Source organism: Lactuca saligna, chromosome 4, assembly GCF_052625555.1.
Source record: "Lactuca saligna cultivar CGN05327 chromosome 4, ASM5262555v1, whole genome shotgun sequence".
Lineage (NCBI taxonomy): Eukaryota > Viridiplantae > Streptophyta > Magnoliopsida > Asterales > Asteraceae > Lactuca > Lactuca saligna.
Genome location: NC_136420.1, coordinates 87469236 through 87474868, shown reverse-complemented (window position 1 = coordinate 87474868; position 5633 = coordinate 87469236).

Below are 5633 nucleotides of genomic sequence, written 5' to 3'. Positions count from 1 at the left end.
TTGTTTGCATTCTTTTGCAAAATGATCAGTGCTCCCACAGTTAAAGCACTAAGCTTTCCCATTCCTTTCAGTACCATGCTTTTTATCAGCGTCTGATCTTTTTGAAGATTTCCCACTCATCTTCTTCTGAAACTTTGTGAAATTTTGGCCTGATTTCTCAAAAGTCTTCACAATCAAAGCCACACTAGCCACAACCTTTTCAAGATCATCAGTGTCACTTTTAGAAGAATCAGTGTCTGAATGGTTTTCAGTGTCTGACTCTGACATTTGCTTTTTGTTTGAGAATAAAGCTACTGATGACTCACGCTGATTCTTCATCAGCTCCTTTCTCTGAAGCTTAGATTCCTCATAGTATCGAAGGTTTTCATAGAGAGTTTGTAAGTCCATAGTGTTGATCTTCTCACTATGTTTCAGCACATCAACGTGGTTCTCGCAACCTGCACCCAGAGAATCCAAAAACTTCTGCACTAGAACAGTTCGATGCTTCAACTGATCTAGTCTCCGCAGATAATTAACAAGAGTATTAAACCTGTTAAAGGTTTGAGTCAGGGTTTCACCTTTCTTTGCAAAAAAATGTTCATACCTTCTGTTTAGATCATTTATTTGAGTAGCCTTGACTTCTTCAGTGCCTTCAAAAGATACAGTTAGCATATCCATCATCTCTTTTGCTGAGATGCAATTCTGAACCAGCCCAAAGATATTGTATGGCAAAGCATAGCTGATTGTAGCCCGAGCACGAACATGTAGACCATTCTTTCTTTTGTCATCTGCAGTCCAGTTTTCTCCAGGTGTTTTCTTCATGGCACCATCAGGAACGTTGTTTTTCAGGGGCTGATACATCGAAACATATGGACCCTTTTCGATGATGTCCAACATGTCTTCATCTACCGACTCTAATGCATAGAGAGCTTTTATTTTCCACATAGCAAAATTTGTTTCATCAAACAGAGGAATTTAGCTGAAGGATGATTTGATGAGTTTGAAGAAGAAGAGGATGAAGCCATTTGTTTGATAAAAGAAACCTGCTCTGATACCAATTGAAAGGACCTTAGATCAATCGATTTATCAAACAACGACTAATAATAAGAACAGAACAACGAAATATCACAAAGAGCTTTCACTAAGAATGATAATCTCACAAAGAGATTATTGCTTGCACAAAGCGGCTATTAGGGTTTGTGAAAGACAACCCCTTCACAAACCCGTACAAAAGATTATATAGAACTATTATAGGCAATCCCTACAAATCAGGGATGTTACAGCTAACTAATACAAGGCACCATCAGGAACGTTGTTTTTCAGGGGCTGATACATCGGAACATATGGACCCTTTTCGATGATGTCCAACATGTCTTCATCTACCGACTCTAATGCATAGAGAGCTTTTATTTTCCACATAGCAAAATTTGTTTCATCAAACAGAGGAATTTAGCTGAAGGATGATTTGATGAGTTTGAAGAAGAAGAGGATGAAGCCATTTGTTTGATAAAAGAAACCTGCTCTGATACCAATTGAAAGGACCTTAGATCAATCGATTTATCAAACAACGACTAATAATAAGAACAGAACAACGAAATATCACAAAGAGCTTTCACTAAGAATGATAATCTCACAAAGAGATTATTGCTTGCACAAAGCGGCTATTAGGGTTTGTGAAAGACAACCCCTTCACAAACCCGTACAAAAGATTATATAGAACTATTATAGGCAATCCCTACAAATCAGGGATGTTACAGCTAACTAATACAAGGTAACTATGGAAACAAGATAAATACTAAATCTGTTACGTAAGACTATATATACAGAACATCTTGTATGCTGACGCTGATACTGATGCTGACGCTGATGCTGGTGAATTAGTTTCAAACATCATCATATTATAAGGTTCGACCTTACAATGCTCCCTGCAACTGATCGAACAAATCGTCGATCCTCGGCAACGGGTAACGGTTCTTAACCGTCAGCTTGTTCAGCTCCCGGTAATCAATGCACATCCGGTGTGAACCATCTTTCTTCTTTACAAACAGAATAGGCGCTCCCTATGACGAGCTGCTCGGCCGAATAAACCCTTTCCCCAGCAGCTCCTAAAGCTGCGAGGATAAATCTTGCATCTCCGGAGGTGCAAGACGATAAGGCACCTTAGCGATAGGCGCGGCCCCCGGGACCAAATCAATACCGAACTCTACTTGCCTCACGGGAGGCACACCCGACAACTCCTCTGGAAAGACATCTGGGAACTCTCACACAATAGGAACCTCCTCCACTGACCTTGGCCTCATGGAATCAACCCGCGTATCCGACACGTACGCCACAAAACCCTTACAGCCCTGCTGTAGACACTGTCTCACCCTAGCGGCCGAACAAAATGCTGATCTAGAACGGGTACCCTCATCGTACACTGTAAGAACTCCCCCACTAGGGTCTTGTATGGTCACTAGCTGTCGCTCGCAGTCGATAACTGCACCGAACCTGCTCAACCAGTCCATGCCCACAATGACGCAAACATCCCCCATGGCAATAGGAACCAAATCAATCGGGAACTCAACGCCGAAAATCTCGAGTACACACCCACGGATCACCTCCGTGGCATATATCGCCTTCTCGTCAGCTATGGAAACTCTCAGAGGCCGACTCAACGCCTCGCGACTAACACTGATGTACTGACTAAAAGCCAAAGATACAAAAGACCGACTCGCACCCGAGTCAAATAATACCAAGGCAGGTATAGAATTCACAAGAAAAGTACCTACGCATAACATAATATAAGCATGATATTTCAACATTACAATAAATACAAGAAAGAATACATACTAGCCACGACATCGGGCGCTGCACGAACCTCCTCCGCGGTCAACTGAAACGCTCTCCCACGTGTCCTCGGCGCCTCGACCTTCACTGGCCAACTCCCGGTAGCTCTGATGGCGGCAGGGGCAGATCCATGAAGTGCTCCCTAAGCTGGTCCCCACAACTGCGGAAACTTCGCCTTCCGGTGTCCGGTCTGGTTGCAGTGAAAACATACTGCAAACCCCTTGGGGCAGTCCTTGGCCATATGCCCCTCCTTGCCACATTTGTAGCAAGATCCAGCTCTACACGCTCCATCGTGACCCTTACTGCACTTTCCACAAGTGCGGACCTTCTGGCTCCCTGATTTGGGATCAGCGGGCTTGGCCCGCTTGGCTACTGGCTAGAATTGTGCAGGTCGCCGATCCATCCCCTGAGACTCAGCCTCCTCCCTAGCCTGAGTCTCCAACTCGATCTCCCTCTTTCAGGAATTTGCCTGAAGCTCAGCAAATGTCCGGTATGAGGAGTTCTCCATGAACTCCCGAATGTCTCGCCTCAAGATACTCAAATACCGACTCATGCATGCCTGCTCAGTGGACAAGTGCTCAGGGAAGAACATCGCCCTCTTGTGAAACATCCTGGTAATCACCGTAACAGACTCAGTGCCCTGCTTGAGGGTCAGAAACTCCTGGGCCAAACGCTCCCTCTCCTCCTGGGGAACGTACTCATCTGGGAACATGGCAGTGAACCTCTCCCAGGTCACTGCCGCAAGCTTAGCAGGTGAAAAGTGTGCTGTGACAAACTTCCACCAGTCCTTCGCTCCCAAGCGAAGCTGGTTCAGCGTGAACCGTACTCTCAAATGCTCAGGAGATGAGCAAGTGAAGAAACACCCCTCTATGTCAGAAATCCATCTCATAGCCGCCACCGAGTCCTGGGTCCTATCAAACTCAAGTGGTTTCATGTTGCTGAACTCCCGGAACAGCAACGCGTCACCACCCTGCGGCCTAGCAGCAACAACAGCTGCGGTGGCCGCCGCAACAGCAGCCTTAGAAAGATCAGCATAACGCTCATCGAAAGTCTCAATCAGTGCGGTCTTAATAGACCCGAACATCTCTGGTATCTCTGCCCTGATGACCGCAGCCACCTCCTCATGAATGATCTCTCGGATCTCCTCATCACTATCCCCGACACCCTCCGGCATATGATGTGTCCTCACCATGATCAACCTCTGAATACAACATATGATAAATTAGAATCCTCTCGAGCATACTCACACTTGACAACTCTTACCTCCTTGATCCTTGGCATTCCAAAGATTCTTACTTGGACTGTACACCGCCCCAATGCTTTTAGTAGTACGGGCCCAATACTACTGTCCACACCGTTTCAGTACACACCCCATATCCTCCTCTTCGGATCCCAATTCCCAAGTACTCTATCACTCTCTAACAGATCTCTCATAAGCTCCTCGCTGATACCTATTCACTCTCAAGCATCTCATAGCAGCTCACATCTCCCTAGGCTAAGGCATCACAAATCAGGGCACTCTAGTCCTAATAGGAATACCTAGCCTACTTAAGCAAAAGAATACATCATGATAATCTCATAAGCATATAATATAAGGGTATTTTGGGAAATCACCGTTCGGGCGCTGAATGATCGTACACACGTTTCTCCTCTGAATTTCTCTAGAAATCTTTTACTTTTAGAAAATTTTGTTTTTCTTTTTGAAAATATTTTCCATATCCTCAGTTTGAGTTCAAATACTCCCGAAGGTGTACCCGAATCCCTCAAACCAAGGTTCTGATACCAAATTGTAACACCGTAAATTTCAAAACAAAATTTTCAAATTTTTATAAAACATAATTCATTTAATATTCAGAAAACAACCATTTTTAATCATTCAATCCAAGTAATACAAAATCCCAAGATCTCAAAATCATAAATCCCATGCGTGTGTACTGATCAAGCTGGCGCCTTCCCGCGGTCGTCACTAGTACCTGAAACAAATAACATCAAACACTGTAAGCACAAAGCTTAGTGAGTTCCCCAAAATAGTGCATATAACACATATTAGCCACTCGAGGCTATAACTCTGTGGGTCCGTGTACCCAGACTCTGTGAACCCTCAGGTTCTAACTCTGTGAACCTTCCGGTTCTAACTCTGTAACATGCACAACATAAATCACGTAGAAATAATGCAGTACAACACATAATGTACATAGCATACAAATACTCTATCACATAACTCTGGTTACCTACTCAAGGTAAAGTATAGTGAGAAGACTCACCTCGCGTGTCTCGGTAATTCGTAAATCCCTGAAATCACTAGTGCTCGATCTCCCGAGCTATAGTCCTCCTATAACACAATACATCTCTAATTAACACTTTCCCAACTAAGGTTGACTATCCCTTAACAAGTCAACATAGGTCAACACTGGTCAATGGTCAACGATCAACTTTGACCGGACTCGGCGAGTGCACTATAACGACTCGGCGAGTCTAAGCGTATACACTGATTTCCCTGGGATCCTCTCTTGACACGTCGAGTATTCTCCTAACTCGACGAGTTCCACCTGGCATGAGTTGTGGGGCCACCACGACTTAACTCACCGAGTCTCAAGAACAACTCAGCGAGTCCAGCTTGACTCAGTCCACCTGTCAACCCACTTTGACTCTCCCTGACTCACTGAGTCAAACCCTCAACTCGGTAAGACCACTCGCTTTGTGGTGTTGGGCAATATTCATGCTACTCGCCGAGTCTGTTCTTCGGACTCGGCGAGTCCATGCCATGCAATGACTCAAACTCGCTGCTAAGGTCAGATCCGGTCCATTAACTCATAGATCCAGTC